This window comes from Anomaloglossus baeobatrachus, chromosome 11 (assembly GCF_048569485.1).
Source record: "Anomaloglossus baeobatrachus isolate aAnoBae1 chromosome 11, aAnoBae1.hap1, whole genome shotgun sequence".
Lineage (NCBI taxonomy): Eukaryota > Metazoa > Chordata > Amphibia > Anura > Aromobatidae > Anomaloglossus > Anomaloglossus baeobatrachus.
Window position 1 is genome coordinate 147,634,628 of NC_134363.1, and position 18,393 is coordinate 147,653,020.

Genomic DNA, 18,393 nt, shown 5'->3' on the forward strand with positions numbered 1-18,393 from the left:
AAATTGTGGAGCTTGCGTGCATGTGTGCCTCCTTCAACACAAAGCATAAAAACTGAGGAGCCCGTGATGCACGGGGGGGTGTATAGGCAGAGGGGAGGGGTTTACACTTTTAAGTGTAATACTTTGTGTGGCCTCCGGAGGCAGAAGCTATACACCCAATTGTCTGGGTCTCCCAATGGAGCGACAAAGAAATGGAGATGTGTGAGTGGATGTGTGCCTCCTTCCACACAAAGCATAAAACTGAGGAGCCCGTGAGGCACAGGAGGGTGTATAGGCAGAGGGGAGGGGTTACACTTTTGAGTGTAATACTTTGTGTGGCCTCCGGAGGCAGAAGCTATACACCCCAATTGTCTGGGTCTCCCAATGGAGCGACAAAGAAAAGTGAAACGAAAAGTGTATCCGCACCATCGCATTTACAATCAAAAAAGTTTGCACAGACACCTCATGTGACCCCGGGAACGTCGTAGACTATGTTGTGACAGGAAAATTTAATCCCGCACTTTACAGTTACTCTCCAAAAACATGCCTTCATTAAAGTAAATGGAGCCTGGAACTACAGGTTATTAGTAGGAGCTGTGATTGGTTGCTATAGGAACAAAAGACATTCATAGTATAAGAAGCTTATATGTGAGGTAATAAGATGTCGTTGGGGAGACGGATAGAGACAGACAGAAACAGACAGGGAAAGAGACAGAGAGATAGAGACAGACAGGGAAAGAGACAGACAGAGACAAACGGTGAAAGAGACAGACAGAGACAGACAGTGAAAAAGACAGACAGAGACAGACGGGGAAAGAGACAGACCTGGAAAGAGACAGATAGGGAAAGAGACAGACAGACATGCAGACAGGGACAGAGACAGGCAGACAGGGAAGGAGGAGACAGCCAGAGAGACAAAGATAGATGGGGAAAGACACAGACCTTGATAGAGACAGACGAGGAAAGAGACAGAGAAATAGAGACAGACAAAGACAGGCAGACAGGGAAAGAGACAGACAGGAAAAGACACAGACAGAGATGGGGAGACAGACGGGGAAAGAGACAGACCTTGGAAAGAGACAGACCTGGAAAGAGACACATGGGGAAAGAAACAGAGAGATAGAGACAGACAAAGAAAGAGACAGAGACAGGCAGACGAGGAAAGAGGCAGATGGGGAAAGAGACAGACGGGGAAAGAGGCAGATGAGGAAAGAGACAGACGAGGAAAGAGGCAGACGAGGAAAGAGGCAGACAAGGAAAGAGGCAGACGAGGAAAGAGGCAGGCTAGGAAAGAGACAGGCGGGGAAAGAGACAGACAAACAGACGGGGAAAGAGACAGACGGGGAAATAGACAGATCTGGAAAGAGACAGACGGAGCACATTACTTGGCCAATTTAGTTAAATCTGTGTGGAATATCTGTGGTGATGAAATATATGTTGTGAAATGCTTCTATTAGCTTAGTTTTTGCCTTTTAATAATTACATTTCTATTTGTTTTGTGGATTTTGTGTGCAGAATACATTTTTGTTAATACATTCTATTTTGTTAACATCAGTTATTAACCCGGGCGAAGCCGGGTAGTACAGCTAGTAATTAATAAATGTCTAATACAAATGAATAATTCTGAATGCAAACATGCATTTCTCTATTCTGGCTGGATTTTATTTTTTTTTGATTGTTTGCTTTCAGAATTATTCATTTGTATTAGATAAACCTCTTCTGATTCCATCTTTTTTTCCCCAGGTAAAATCATAAAGCCTATAGTCACTTACCATGTCAACGCCCTTAAAGCGGTGTGCGGGCTCATTGTGTCGGGGCTCACGTGGGGTTGTGACGTCACGCGAGCCCCGCGTCCAATCAGCACCGGCTTCCTTTTCCCCGCCTTCAAACCAAACAAGTTAAAGGGAACCTGTCACCAGATTTGGGCCCTATAAGCTGCGGCCACCACCAGTGGACTCTTATATACAGCATTCTAACATGCTGTATATAAGAGCCCAGGCCGTTATGTAGAACGTAAAAATGACTTTAGAATACTCACTTAATCGGTCAGTACGGTGCAGATGGGTGTCTTCGTCCTCCGGGTGCGGCGCCTCCTCTTTCGGCCATCTTTGTCCTCCTTTTTCTAGAGCCTGGGTGCATGATGCATACTACGTCATGCACACAGGTGGGCATTGACGTCCCGTTCATGCGCACTACAATACTTTGATCTCCTCTGATCAGGGCAGATCAAAGTGCGCCCCTGCGCAGGACCTCAATGCGGCTAGTATGGATGATGTAGGACGCGTCATACACCCAGGCTTCTGAAGAAGGAGGACAAAGATGGGTGAAAGAGGAGGCACAGCAACTGGAGAACAGAGACACCCATCTCACCCATCTGCATCGCACCGCCCATTTAGGTAGGTATTATAAAGTACTTTTTATGTTCTACACAGTGGCCTGGGCTCTTATATACAGCATGTTAGAATGCGGTATATAAGAGCCCACTGGTGGTGGCTTCATCTTATACATGCCAAATCTGGTGACAGGTTCCCTTTAAGCAAGAGGAAGTGAGCGCTGCGGTTGCGCTCACTTCCTGTTGATTTCTTATTTGGTCCAAAGGCGGGGAGAAGGAAGCTGGCACTGATTGGACGCGGGGCACGCGTGACATCACAACCCCACGTTAGCCCTGGCACCAGAGTATAGGCTTTATATTTTACCTAGGAAAACATATGGAATTAGAAGGGGTTGTCCTAGTTTTAAACAACCCCTTTAAAAGTAAAAAGAGTAAGGGTACACTCAAACTAGAGTATAACTCATACAATTGCAATGCCAGAAAAAGAGGGATTGCACTCGAATCCATGTTATTCAATGAGGCAGAGCTGCAATTGTTTTCTCAGCTGTATTCAGCCTGAGGAAAAAAAGTGCAGAATGCAGTCTTCGGGTAAATTGCATGAGAGTCACTTAGTCCAGTCTACGTGTGCAAGAAAAAAATTCAATACCAAATGGACCATCCTAGTGGCATCCATTTTTTATGGATTCATTGCCATTCTGTAGTATAGGACACTGTAAATGGTCCTGTAAATGATTGTACATGAATAATAGCTGCTGAGAAAAAAAATGGATTGTATACGGATAAGAAGTGACAAAAAAAAAAATCGACTTTCACGATTTTTTTATATACGCCAGTGTATGTGTGCCTAACACTGAGTAAGAGGTAAAGAAGTGTTCTCTGTGTGTCTCAGGAGCTCGGCCAGGTTCTCCTCACATTCCTAAATATATTTTAGAGGTAGAAGCCGTCACTGGCAGCGATATCTTAATAATTGTAGACCTCGATGAGGTTTTTCTTTATGTATCTTCTTTTTTTATTTTATAAATAATCATTTACCCCCTTTAACTAGAAGAGGACGAGTTCTGCAGACCTGAAAAACCTACACTAAAGTTCAAAGGTTTAGGGTCACTTAGATATTTCCTTATTTTTGAAAGAAAATCACATTTCATTTTTTCAATGAAGCTAACATTAAATTAAACAGAAATACCCTCTGTGAGGTAAATCCGGAGAGATGACGATAAATCATGATATTCAAGTATGTCAGGAAGCCCTCTCCTGGTGTCAACCCCCCTTTCCTTCACACAACTGGTTTAGCAACAAACTCCATGGCCATGTCCTGTGATATGGAAATTAGGTGGCTTTGGGACAATGGACACAGGATGACTCCCTGCCGTCACCCTGTAGTAGGAGCTGCTATCTAATTAGCAAGGCTCTGGAAATAGCCAGACAGAACGACTCCAGTAAAAAATGGTTCATATCTCGCAAGCCATATTTCCGATAAATATGGCAACCATAAAAATGGTGTCTCCGCATGTGGACGATGCCGGCACCCCCTTTTTATGGGAACAGGACATTGGGAAATGCCCCAGGCGTGATATCAGCCAATGGGGAACTGGCAGACAGGTCATGAGTCCCCTCGTGCTGTAGCTAAATTCATAACTGTCACAATGAGAGCATTGGCGTCTGCCTACGACGCTCCCAGGCAAAGTTATAGCCAAAATCCCCTTTGCTGGATAATTCTGATCCATGCAGGGGGAGTGGCAGTGCTTCCCTGTGAGGTCACTAAGGTAGGAGGGGACCTGGATCTGCCCAGGTTGATAACCCTACTTCGGCCATTTTCCAGCGTTCTTCTGCTCGGGGGCCTGGTTGGGACAGACCTGTGAGAGAGTTCCTGGAAACCTGGTCTACAGCGCCCCCCTGTGGCCAGACGCACAAGGTAACTGATTGAATTGCATACCTGTTGTAAACCATGCTTTATCTGTAACTGTACTCTGACATATGTATATTCTGTAGATTCCCTATTGTATATATTGTAGTTTCTAGTGTGCTTTAGGCGATTAAATTATATAATTAATCTTGGGCTGTTCTGTTATCTCGATCTTGAATCCCACGTCTGTGTGTTCGGCTAATAGTTACCGTGAAGCGGTTGGTGGCAGCGAGTTGTGCCAAGGATTATTGTGGGGAGGCCAGTGAGATTCGGGAAGATATTATATATTCCGCCCGCGGAGGTCGGGGGAATATATACCCTACTCTCACCGGGGACCCTTCAATAATCGGCATAAGTAGTATAGCGGCCTCCTTGCTTATTGTCGGGCAATTCCATAATTGGCCTGACTATAAGAGGGGCGCTAGAGAGCGCGTCACGTGCTCTGTCTGTCGGTCGGGAGGTATAAAGTAGGGGTGACCCCCACTTGTTACCCCCCGATTGTGACGTACTGGTAGCCAGCGCGGGGGATTTCTGAGTGACCCCCCCCGGTGGTTTGTGACATATTGGTGGCAAGCGGTGGGATCGAGATAATAGTGTGTGTGAGTGTGAGACCCATACTCCCAGACACTAAAGACTGCCTGCAGCAGCTGTGGCTGCTGGGGTCTTCAGACTAGCTCAACACTAGAGTGTCAGAGTGCAGATACTGTAAGGTGTGTGGGTGCATCAGGTGTCAGTTCTGTGTCAGTGACCAAAGTCTGCAACAATGGCTGAGAGCACCAGGAGCAAAGCCAAAGGAATGGCCGATGCTCAGGCCAGAGACGATGAGGAGGTTGTCCACGAGTCCTCCAGGAGCTCGACGCCAGAAAACAGCTCTGCAGAGGACATTGCACAACCGGGCACTGCTGGACAAGATGAGGAGCAGCCCGCCCAAGGGTCCTCAACGAGCCAGATGCCAGCCCTCCGCTCTGCAATGGACAGTGAATCACCAGGCTCCGCAGCGGGCCGCAGATCACCACGTGCCATTCCACCGAGCCTGGGAGGCTCGGATAGCCTTCTTCAAATGGCTATGGCCCTACGCCAGGCTGGAGACCGGGAGGGCTACAAGGAACTCATGGCCGAGCGTGAGCGGCAAGCAGCGCGTGAAGAGCGCCAGGCAGAGCGTAACTACCAGCTGCAGCTAGCTCAGCTCCGGCCCTCATCAGCCACCCGTGACCTTCCAGACACCAAACTTCCAAAGGTCCGTGTTGAGGACTTCCCAGTGCTGGAGAAGGATGGAGACTTGGACTCTTTCTTGACTGCTTTTGAGCGGACTTGCTTGCAGCACCATCTGAACAAGGACCAGTGGGCCAAATACCTGACCCCCCGTTTAAGGGGTAAGGCCCTGGATATCCTTGGGGACTTGCCTGCTGAGGCAGATCAGGGCTACGACACCATCAAGCGGGCCCTGATCCAACAGTACAACCTCACCCCGGAGTCCTACCGCAAGAAGTTCCGGACGCTGCAGAAGGGACCAAAGGACTCCTGGGCTGACCACCGGCGGGCACTTGCCCGAGCTGCCGACCACTGGACCCAAGGCCTGCAGCTTTCCACCGGACCGGAGATCCTGGACTTGTTCATCACGGAGCAACTCTTGTGGAACTGCCCTGAGGATCTCCGCCAGTTCATCCGAGACCAGAAGCCAAAGGGGTCCACGGCTACAGCTGCCCTGGCCGATGACTACACCAACAATCGGGCTCCTGAAGCCAGGAGAGCAGCCACCAGCAGCACCTGGAGAGGGGGTAAGATGAATTCTGCGACTGCCCCACCTGCCCCTAGACTGCAGGGGGTGTCCCCCTCAACTCCCCTCTCCAGGCCCGTGGCAGAGCCAAGACGGTGCCACCAGTGCAACCTACCTGGACACTTCAAGGCCATGTGCCCTCAGCGTCCCAAGGCCCCGGCTCCGTCCCCGTCCCAAGGGCCGCCCAAGGTGTATTGTGTGGGTGGGGGTGGTGGTAGGTCCCTGGACAGCTTCCAACCTGTCACCGTCGGCCAGTCTGTGACCATAGAACTGCGAGACAGCGCCTCGGAGGTGACTCTGGTGCGGCCTGAGATGGTGTCCCCCCAAGACTTGATCCCTGGAAAAACCCTCGCTGTCTCCAAGATTGGAGGCATTGACCCGGCGCTGCCTGTTGCTGACATTTATGTGGACTGGGGCGCAGGGCGAGGGGTGAGGGAGGTGGGGGTAACTGATCGGATCCCTGCAAACGTGCTACTTGGGACAGATTTGGGGCAAATAACCTCCCAGTTTGGCCCCGCCCCAAAGGCTGAACCTTCAGCCAGTACTGACATGACTCCTGACAATGTTAATGTGTTATCTATGAATGATGTAAGGGAGGAGGGAGTGAACTCCGATATTTCTGCTTGCACAGACACCATAGACACACACGCAGCTGCAGCTGTGACAACAGGGGAGGGGGTCAGAGAAAGGTGTGACAATGCCTCTACAAGTAACCAGCCTGTGAGCTGGGATCTGTTGCCCTCTGCAGGGATAAGCAGAGAGCAGGGTGCTGCAGGGGGAGGACCAGTGTGTGGGGTGGGGGCTACCACAGCAAATGTGGGGTCCCCAGAGATTTCACACCGGGGTTCTGTTGCTGCAGGAGGGGAACAGGCAGGTGAGATTGGGGCCGGTCCAGGAGCGGAAGTGCTCCCAGGTAAGATCTCGGTGCAGGGTTCCCCCACAACCGGGGTGTCAGGAAGCCAGGTAGGTCTGCCTGAACCGGCGACTTGGTCAGGAACGGAGGAGGAGCAGGCACGACCCACGGTCGCAGCGGCTGTGGCCGCTATCACCCGCAGTGGGAGTGCTGGAAGCCAAGGGGCCTCCCGGAGGTCCGATAGCTCTTCCCCTTCTGACCAAGTGGCAGCCGAGTCAGGTGGAGGCCAGGACACAGGTCCCGGGGTACTGACCGAAGATGTGACAGTCTCGTCGATTCTGGCCACATCTGGTCAGGGGTTTCAGGCAGCGTTAGAAGCTGACGACAGCCTGAAAGCTCTAAAGGAGCAGGCGGCACAGCCTCCCTCGGACTCGGACCCGGAGCGAGTGGTCTGGGACCAAGGACGGCTGTACCGGGCCACGGTCCAGCAGGGTTCACCGGAGGCGTGGCCCAGGGACCGACAGTTGGTGGTACCCTATCCGTTCCGGACGGAGTTGTTGCGGATCGCACATGAGATTCCGATGGCCGGACACCTAGGGATCGCTAAGACCAAGGCCAGGTTAAACCAGCATTTCTACTGGCCAAAAATGGGGGCCGATGTGGCTGCCTACTGCCGTTCGTGTGAAACCTGTCAGAGAGTGGGGAAGGCGGGGCCACGCCCCAAAGCCCCACTGGTATCTCTGCCAATCATCGATGAGCCTTTCAGGAGGGTGGCTGTGGATCTGGTCGGCCCGCTGGCCATCCCCAGCAGCTCCGGGAAACGCTTCATACTGACGGTAGTGGACTATGCCACCCGGTACCCAGAAGCAGTGGCCTTGTCGTCCATTCGGGCTGACAAGGTGGCCACCGCATTGCTGGAGATTTTCTCCCGAGTGGGTTTTCCCCAGGAAATGCTCACCGACCGGGGGACCCAATTCATGTCCCAGCTGATGGAGACCCTCTGTAAGCAAGTCCAGGTGCGACATCTGGTGGCCAGCCCGTACCATCCACAGACTAATGGCCTGTGCGAGCGGTTCAATGGCACCTTAAAGCAGATGCTTAAGATGTTGGTCGACTCCCATGGGCGTGACTGGGAGCGGTATCTCCCACACCTGTTATTTGCTTACCGGGAGGTTCCACAGGCCTCAACAGGATTCTCACCGTTTGAGCTCCTGTACGGGCGACGTGTGCGGGGCCCCCTGGCTCTGGTGAAAGAGGCTTGGAAAGGGGATTTGGCCACCCCTGGAGTGTCGGTTATCGAGTATGTCATGCGCTTCCGGGACAAAATGCAGGCCTTGACGCAACTGGTACACGACAATATGGCTCAAGCCCAGGCCGATCAGAAGCGTTGGTACGACCAGAACGCTTGTGAGAGGACCTACCAAGTGGGTCAAGAGGTGTGGGTACTGGTCCCCGTACCACAGGACAAGCTTCAGGCAGCCTGGGAAGGCCCATACCTCGTGTACCAGCAGCTCAACCCTGTGACGTACCTGGTCACCCTGGACCCTGCCCGTGGAAGGCGGAAGCCCTTCCATGTGAACATGATGAAGGCACATCATGAGCGGGAGGCATGTGCGCTCCCCGTGTGCAACCTGCCCGAGGAGGGAGAAGCGGAAACCCTCTTGGATATGCTAGCCCAGGTTAGGGCAGGCGGATCCATTGAGGATGTGGAGGTTGGCCACCAGCTCTTGGAGGACCAACGGTCCCAGCTGTGGGCCACCCTACACCCCTTCCGGGGGTTGTTTACCAACCAGCCCGGAAGGACTGACTTGGCTGTCCATCACGTGGACACTGGGGATCATCCCCCGATCCGGCGTTCAGCATATCGGGTCTCCCTGGAGGTGCAGCAACACATGCGCCAGGAGATTGACGAGATGCTGGAGCTGGGGGTGATCCAGGCATCCAACAGCGCTTGGGCCTCGCCTGTAGTCCTCGTCCCTAAGAAGGACCGAACCACTCGGTTCTGCGTGGACTACAGGGGGCTCAATGCGGTCACGGTCGCCGATGCGTACCCAATGCCACGCATCGATGACCTGCTCGATCAGTTGGCCGGGGCTCAGTACCTGACCATCATGGATCTGAGCCGGGGATATTGGCAGATCCCCCTGACTCGCAAGGCCAGGGAACGCTCTGCCTTTATTACCCCATTTGGACTGTACGAGTCCACGGTGATGCCATTCGGGATGAGGAATGCCCCTGCCACTTTCCAGCGGATGGTCAACACCCTGCTCAAGGGACTTGAAGGGTACGCGGCCGCGTACCTGGATGACATTGCCGTCTTCAGTCCCACCTGGGAGGACCACCTAGAGCATCTAGCACAGGTGCTCCGGCGGATCCACCGGGCAGGTTTGACCATCAAGCCGGGAAAGTGTCAGCTGGCCATGAGCGAGGTCCAGTACCTCGGTCACCGGGTAGGCGGGGGAACACTGAAGCCCGAGCCTGAGAAAGTGGAAGCCATCGCATCCTGGCCCACCCCCAGGACCAAGAAGCAGGTGATGTCCTTCTTGGGGACCGCTGGGTACTATAGGAGGTTTGTTCCATGCTATAGTAGCCTGGCAAAGCCCTTGACGGACCTCACCAAGAAGAAGCTGCCCTCTGCAGTCGATTGGACAATGGACTGCGAGACAGCCTTCCGGGCCCTAAAGGACGCCCTGTCCAGCCCGCCCGTGCTACAGGCAGCCGACTTCACGCGGCCGTTTGTAGTACAGACCGACGCCAGTGACTTCGGCCTCGGTGCGGTGCTCAGCCAGGTGGACTCTGCGAGCCAAGAGCACCCAGTCTTGTACCTGAGCAGGAAGCTGTTACCAAGGGAAGTTGCCTATTCCACGATGGAGAAGGAGTGCCTGGCCATAGTGTGGGCCCTGCAGCGTCTGCAACCCTATCTATACGGGCGCCACTTCATCGTGGAGACGGACCACAATCCCCTCAGCTGGTTGCACACCGTCTCTGGGACGAATGGGCGATTGTTGCGATGGAGCCTTGCGCTCCAGCAATACAACTTCACCATTCGCCACAAAAGGGGCCGTGACCACGGTAACGCAGACGGGCTGTCCCGACAAGGAGAGGTCGCGGACGGGCGCACGGGGGAACACCGGAGTGTGCTGCCCCCTAGCGCCCTCAAAAGGGGGGAGGTGTGAGGTAAATCCGGAGAGATGACGATAAATCATGATATTCAAGTATGTCAGGAAGCCCTCTCCTGGTGTCAACCCCCCTTTCCTTCACACAACTGGTTTAGCAACAAACTCCATGGCCATGTCCTGTGATATGGAAATTAGGTGGCTTTGGGACAATGGACACAGGATGACTCCCTGCCGTCACCCTGTAGTAGGAGCTGCTATCTAATTAGCAAGGCTCTGGAAATAGCCAGACAGAACGACTCCAGTAAAAAATGGTTCATATCTCGCAAGCCATATTTCCGATAAATATGGCAACCATAAAAATGGTGTCTCCGCATGTGGACGATGCCGGCACCCCCTTTTTATGGGAACAGGACATTGGGAAATGCCCCAGGCGTGATATCAGCCAATGGGGAACTGGCAGACAGGTCATGAGTCCCCTCGTGCTGTAGCTAAATTCATAACTGTCACAATGAGAGCATTGGCGTCTGCCTACGACGCTCCCAGGCAAAGTTATAGCCAAAATCCCCTTTGCTGGATAATTCTGATCCATGCAGGGGGAGTGGCAGTGCTTCCCTGTGAGGTCACTAAGGTAGGAGGGGACCTGGATCTGCCCAGGTTGATAACCCTACTTCGGCCATTTTCCAGCGTTCTTCTGCTCGGGGGCCTGGTTGGGACAGACCTGTGAGAGAGTTCCTGGAAACCTGGTCTACAGCGCCCCCCTGTGGCCAGACGCACAAGGTAACTGATTGAATTGCATACCTGTTGTAAACCATGCTTTATCTGTAACTGTACTCTGACATATGTATATTCTGTAGATTCCCTATTGTATATATTGTAGTTTCTAGTGTGCTTTAGGCGATTAAATTATATAATTAATCTTGGGCTGTTCTGTTATCTCGATCTTGAATCCCACGTCTGTGTGTTCGGCTAATAGTTACCGTGAAGCGGTTGGTGGCAGCGAGTTGTGCCAAGGATTATTGTGGGGAGGCCAGTGAGATTCGGGAAGATATTATATATTCCGCCCGCGGAGGTCGGGGGAATATATACCCTACTCTCACCGGGGACCCTTCAATAATCGGCATAAGTAGTATAGCGGCCTCCTTGCTTATTGTCGGGCAATTCCATAATTGGCCTGACTATAAGAGGGGCGCTAGAGAGCGCATCACGTGCTCTGTCTGTCGGTCGGGAGGTATAAAGTAGGGGTGACCCCCACTTGTTACCCCCCGATTGTGACGTACTGGTAGCCAGCGCGGGGGATTTCTGAGTGACCCCCCCCGGTGGTTTGTGACACCCTCTATACATTGTTAATGTGGTAATTGACTATTCTAGCTGCAGACGTCTGGTTTTTAATGCATTATCTACATAGGTGTATAGAGGCCAATTTCCAACAACCACCACTCCAGTGTTGTAATGGTACATTGTGTTTGCTAACTGTGTTAGAAGGCTAATGGATGTTTAGAAATCCCTTGAAAACCCTTGTGCAAGATTGTTAGTACAGCTGAAAACATTTTTGCTGATTAGAGAAGCTATAAAAATGGACCTTCCTTTGAGCTAGTTGAGAATATGAAGCATTACATTTGTTGGTTCCATTAAACTCTGAAAATGGCCAGAAAAGAAGGGAATTTTGTTTACTTACCGTAAATTCCTTTTCTTCTAGCTCTAATTGGGAGACCCAGACAATTGGGTGTATAGCTACTGCCTCCGGAGGCCACACAAAGTATTACACTTAAAAGTGTAAGGCCCCTCCCCTTCTGCCTATACACCCCCCGTGGGATCACGGGCTCCTCAGTTTTAGTGCAAAAGCAAGAAGGAGGAAAGCCAATAAACTGGTTTAAACAAATTCAATCCGAAGGAATATCGGAGAACTGAAACCATTCAACGTGAACAACATGTGTAGACAAAAAAACAGGGGCGGGTGCTGGGTCTCCCAATTAGAGCTAGAAGAAAAGGAATTTACGGTAAGTAAACAAAATTCCCTTCTTCTTTGTCGCTCTATTGGGAGACCCAGACAATTGGGATGTCCAAAAGCAATCCCTGGGTGGGTAAAATAATACCTCGTGATAGGGCCATAAAAACGGCCCTTCTTTACAGGTGGGCAATTGCCGCCTGAAGGACTTGTCTACCTAGGCTGGCGTCCGCCGAAGCATAGGTATGCACCTGATAATGCTTGGAAAAAGTGTGCAGACTCAACCAAGTAGCCGCCTGGCACACTTGCAGAGCCGTAGCCTGGTGCCGTAATGCCCAGGACGCACCCACGGCTCTGGTAGAATGGGCCTTCAGCCCTGAGGGAACCGGAAGCCCCGCAGAACGGTAGGCTTCAAGAATTGGTTCCTTGATCCACCGAGCCAGGGTGGATTTGGAAGCTTGCGATCCTTTACGCTGGCCAGCGACAAGGACAAAGAGTGCATCCGAACGGCGCAGAGGAGCCGTGCGGGAAATGTAGATTCTGAGCGCTCTCACCAGATCCAACAAATGCAAATCCTTTTCACATTGATGAACTGGACGAGGACACAAAGAAGGTAAGGAGATATCCTGATTGAGATGAAAGGGGGATACCACCTTAGGAAGAAACTCCGGAATCGGGCGCAGAACCACCTTGTCCTGGTGAAACACCAGGAAGGGGGATTTGCATGACAGTGCTGCTAGCTCGGACACTCTCCGAAGAGATGTGACCGCTACTAGAAAGGCCACTTTCTGTGAAAGGCGAGAAAGGGAAACATCCCTCAAAGGCTCGAAAGGCGGCTTCTGGAGAGCAATTAGAACCCTGTTCAGATCCCAGGGCTCTAACGGCCGCTTGTAAGGAGGGACGATATGACAAACCCCTTGCAGGAACGTGCGTACCTGAGGGAGTCGTGCTAGGCGCTTCTGAAAAAATACAGATAGCGCAGAGACTTGTCCCTTAAGGGAGCCGAGCGAGAGACCTTTTTCCAACCCGGATTGCAGGAAGGAAAGCAAAGTAGGCAAAGCAAATGGCCAGGGAGAAACTCCCTGAGCAGAGCACCAAGCTAAGAATATCTTCCACGTCCTGTGGTAGATCTTAGCAGAGGTTAGTTTCCTAGCCTGTCTCATGGTGGCAATGACCTCTTGAGATAATCCTGTAGACGCTAGGATCCAGGACTCAATGGCCACACAGTCAGGCTCAGGGCCGCAGAATTCTGATGGAAAAACGGCCCTTGAGACAGCAAGTCTGGTCGGTCTGGTATTGCCCACGGTTGTCCTACCGTGAGATGCCACAGATCCGGGTACCACGACCTCCTTGGCCAGTCTGGGGCGACGAGGATGGCGCGGCGGCAGTTGGACCTGATCTTGCGTAGCACTCTGGGCAACAGCGCCAGAGGTGGGAACACATAAGGCAGCCGGAACTGCGACCAATCTTGGACTAAGGCGTCCGCCGCTAGAGCTCTGAGATCGTGAGACCGTGCCATGAAGGCCGGGACCTTGTTGTTGTGCCGGGACGCCATTAGGTCGACGTCCGGCCTCCCCCAGCGGCGACAGATCTCCTGAAACACGTCCGGGTGAAGAGACCATTCCCCTGCGTCCATACCCTGGCGACTGAGGAAGTCTGCTTCCCAGTTTTCTACGCCCGGGATGTGAACTGCGGATATGGTGGATGCTGTGTCTTCCACCCACGTCAGAATTCGCCGGACTTCCTGGAAGGCTTGCCGACTGCGTGTCCCTCCTTGGTGGTTGATGTATGCCACCGCTGTGGAGTTGTCCGACTGAATTCGGATCTGCTTGCCTTCTAGCCACTGCTGGAAGGCTCGTAGGGCAAGATACACTGCTCTGATTTCCAGAACATTGATCTGAAGGGTGGACTCTTGCTGAGTCCACGTACCTTGAGCCCGGTGGTGGAGAAAAACTGCTCCCCACCCTGATAGACTCGCGTCCGTTGTGACCACCGCCCAGGATGGGGGTAGGAAGGATTTTCCTATGGACAGTGAGGAGGGAAGAAGCCACCACTGAAGAGAGTCCTTGGCTGCCTGAGAAAGGGAGACGTTCCTGTCTAGGGACGTCGACTTCCCGTCCCATTGGCGGAGAATGTCCCATTGTAGTGGACGCAGATGAAACTGCGCAAAAGGGACTGCCTCCATTGCTGCTACCATCTTCCCTAAGAAGTGCATGAGGCGTCTCAAGGGGTGCGACTGGCCCTGAAGGAGAGATTGCACCCCTGTCAGTAGTGAACGCTGTTTGTCCAGCGGAAGCATCACTATCGCTGATAGAGTATGAAACTCCATGCCAAGGTATGTTATCGATTGGGTTGGAGTCAGATTTGACTTTGAAAAGTTGATGATCCACCCGAAACTCTGGAGAGTCTCCAGCGCAACGTTCAGACTGTGTTGGCATGCCTCTTGAGAGGGTGCCTTGACAAGTAGATCGTCCAAGTAAGGGATCACAGAGTGACCCTGAGAGTGCAGGACTGCTACTACTGCTGCCATGACCTTGGTGAAGACCCTTGGGGCTGTCGCCAGACCGAAAGGCAGGGCTACGAACTGAAGGTGTTCGTCTCCTATAACGAAGCGTAGAAAACGCTGGTGCTCTGGAGCAATCGGCACGTGGAGATAAGCATCCTTGATGTCTATTGATGCTAGGAAATCTCCTTGAGACATTGAGGCGATGACGGAGCGGAGGGATTCCATCCGGAACCGCCTGGTTTTCACGTGCTTGTTGAGCAGTTTTAGGTCCAGAACAGGACGGAAAGACCCGTCCTTTTTTGGCACCACAAACAAATTGGAGTAAAAACCGTGACCTTGCTCCTGAAGAGGAACAGGGATCACCACTCCTTCTGCCTTTAAAGAGCACACCGCCTGCAGAAGAGCCTCGGCTCGGCCGGGAGGCGGAGAAGTTCTGAAGAATCGAGTTGGAGGACGAGAGCTGAACTCTATCCTGTACCCGTGAGACAGAATGTCTCTCACCCAACGGTCTTTGACATGTGGCAGCCAAATGTCGCCAAAGCGGGAGAGCCTGCCACCGACCGAGGATGCGGAGAGAGGAGGCCGAGAGTCATGAGGAAGCCGCCTTGGTAGCGGTTCCTCCAGCTGCTTTCTTTGGGCGTGACTGAGCCCGCCAAGAATCTGAGCTCCTCTAATCCTTTTGAGTCCTTTTGGACGAGGAGAATTGGGACCTGCTCGAGCCTCGAAAGGACCGAAACCTGGACTGTCCCCTCCTCTGTTGGGGTTTATTTTGTCTGGGCTGAGGTAAGGAAGAATCCTTACCCTTGGACTGTTTAATGATTTCATCCAATCTCTCACCAAACAGTCTGTCACCAGAAAATGGTAAACTGGTTAAGCACTTCTTGGAAGCAGAATCTGCCTTCCATTCCCTTAACCACAATGCTCTGCGTAAAACCACGGAGTTGGCGGACGCCACTGCCGTACGGCTTGTAGAGTCCAGGACAGCATTAATAGCGTAAGACGCAAATGCAGACATTTGAGAGGTTAAGGACGCTACTTGCGGAACAGATGTACGTGTGACAGTGTCAATCTGCGCCAGACCAGCTGAAATAGCTTGGAGTGCCCATACAGCTGCGAATGCTGGAGCAAACGACGCGCCGATAGCTTCATAGATGGATTTCAACCAGAGTTCCATCTGTCTGTCAGTGGCATCTTTAAGTGAAGCCCCATCTTCCACTGCAACTATGGATCTAGCCGCAAGCCTGGAGATTGGGGGATCCACCTTTGGACACTGGGTCCAGCTCTTGACCACGTCCGGGGGAAAGGGATAACGTGTATCCTTAAGACGTTTGGAGAAACGCTTATCTGGATAAGCGTGGTGTTTCTGGACTGACTCTCTAAAGTCAGAGTGGTCCAGAAAAGTACTCAATTTACGCTTGGGATACCTGAAATGGAATTTCTCCTGCTGTGAACCTGACTCCTCCACTGGAGGAGCTGGGGAAGAAATATCCAACATTTTATTAACGGACGCTATGAGATCATTCACTATTGCGTCCCCATCAGGTGTATCCAGATTGAGAGCGGTCTCAGGATCAGAATCCTGATCAGCTACCTCTGCCTCATCATACAGAGAGTCCTCCTGCTGGGACCCTGACCAGTGTGATGAAGTCGAGGGTCGCTCATAGCGAGCTCGCTTAGGCTGTCTGGGACTGTCGTCCGTGTCAGAGCCATCACACCGGGATGCATGGGACCCCCCCGGAGCACGGATTTGTTCCAAATGGGGGAGGCCAGTGAGCATTGAATCAACAGTGCCCATGGTCTGAGTTACCGGTCTGGACTGCAAAGTCTCAAGGATTTTAGACATAGTCACCGACAGTTTATCAGCAAAAACTGCAAACTCCGTCCCTGTCACCTGGACAGTGTTCACAGGCGGTTCTCCTTGGGCCACTTCTAGCAGAGACCCTGGCTGAGCAAGTGCTACAGGGGCCGAGCATTGCACACAATGGGGGTCAGTGGCACCTGCCGGTAGAACAGCCCCACATGCGGTACAAGTAGCATAGAAAGCCTGTGTCTTGGCCCCCTTGCTTTTTGCGGACGACATGCTGTTGTCTAGCAATCTAGGAGGGTATATAGCCAAGAATAGCGACCGTACAGTGCACTGTATAGCATACAAGCATAAAGTACAAATGAACACTTCGGCACTAATGGGGTCAGCACCCGAGGTGCCTCTTACCGCCCGCTGCCAGCGGGTGTGTGGTCGCCAGAATCCCGTGTCTGGGTCTCCCAGAGCTTGTCTCCCCTCTCCAGTCAGACTGCAAACAGGAATGGCTGCCGGCGTCCTATGAAGAGGGGCGGGCCGTGGGCGTGCCCCAGACAAAGTGCGGGAAACTGGCGTCCCACTGTGCCCAGTGAGGGGGGTGGAGTATGCTAAGCAGACTCCAGCCCTCAGCGCTGACGTTCTGACCAGCGTCCCGCCCTTCCCCTGACTGGCAGGCCTGGGGGCGGGAACGAAACGGAACTAGGCCGCAAAAGCCGGGGACTCGATTTATAAGCGCGGCCGTCATATATGCACGGCCAGCGCGGAAGTCCCCGGCGCACCACAAGTCCCAGCCGCGCCGCAGTGTAAAAAACCGCCAGCAGCGGCTGGCGCGGCAGTCCCTAATACATAAACTCACGCAGCAAAGCTGCGGTGAGTAAAGCACAAGCGTGTCGCGCTGCTGTCCCCGGCGCACTAACACACCCAGCAATGCTGCAGTGTGTGTGCGCGATTTGTACGGGGACACAGAGTACCTTAATGTAGCAGGGTCCTGTCCCTGACGATACTCATCTCCACGTCCAGCAGATTCCCAGGGACTGTGGACGGAGCACGGTCTCCTGTGCTTGGAGACCGATAGGATCCCACTTCACCCAGAGCCCTAAGGGGATGGGGAAGGAAAACAGCATGTGGGCTCCAGCCTCCGTACCCGCAATGGGTACCTCAACCTTAACAAACACCGCCAACAAACGTGGGGTGAGAAGGGAGCATGCTGGGGGCCCTAGTATGGGCCCTCTTTTCTTCCATCCGACAAAGTCAGCAGCTGCTGCTGACTAAACAGTGGAGCTATGCGTGGATGTCTGACCTCCTTCGCACAAAGCATGAAAACTGAGGAGCCCGTGATCCCACGGGGGGTGTATAGGCAGTAGGGGAGGGGCCTTACACTTTTAAGTGTAATACTTTGTGTGGCCTCCGGAGGCAGTAGCTATACACCCAATTGTCTGGGTCTCCCAATAGAGCGACAAAGAAAGAGAACTTTCATGTGAAACTCGACAGTCTATTCTTGTTCTTAGAAATGAAGGATATTCCATGCGAGAAATTGCCAAGAAACTGAAGTTTTCCTACTCTCTTCAGAGGAGAGAACAAACAGGCTCTAACCAGAGTAGAAAGAGAAGTGGGAGGCCACGCTGCACAACTGAGCAACAAGACAAGTACATTACAGTCTCCAGTTTGAGAAATCGAAGCCGCACAGGTCCTTAACTGGCAGCTTCTTTACATAGTACCCGCAAAACGCCAGTGTCAACATCTACAGTGAAGAGGCGACTCCGGGATGCTGGCCTTCAGGGCAGAGTGGCAAAGAAAAAGCCATATCAGAGACTGCTAATAAAAGAAAAGGATTAATTTGGGCAAAAGAACACAGACATTGGACAGAGGAAGATTGGAAAAAAGTGTTATGGACAGAAGAATCGAAATTTGAGGTTTTTGGATCAAACAGAAGAACACTTGTGAGATGCAGAACAACTGAAAAGATGCTGGAAGAGTGCCTGACGCCATCTGTCAAGCATGGTGGAAGTAATGTGATGGTCTGTGGTTGCTTTGGTGCTTGTAAAGTGGGAGATTTGTACAATGTAAAAGGGATTTTGAATAAGGAAGGCATTACTCCATTTTCCAACGCCATGCCATACTCTGTGGACAGCGCTTGATTGGAGCCAATTTCATCCTACAACAGGACAATGACCTAAAGCA

At 52.3% G+C, this 18,393-nt stretch overlaps 1 protein-coding gene across 3 annotated transcripts in view; it reads right to left on the reverse strand.

Annotated features, from left to right (window-relative positions):
* Positions 1-18,393, reverse strand: part of LOC142256088 (zinc finger protein 10-like) — an 85,902-nt gene that overhangs the window by 32,148 nt on the left and 35,361 nt on the right. The window lies entirely within an intron of this gene.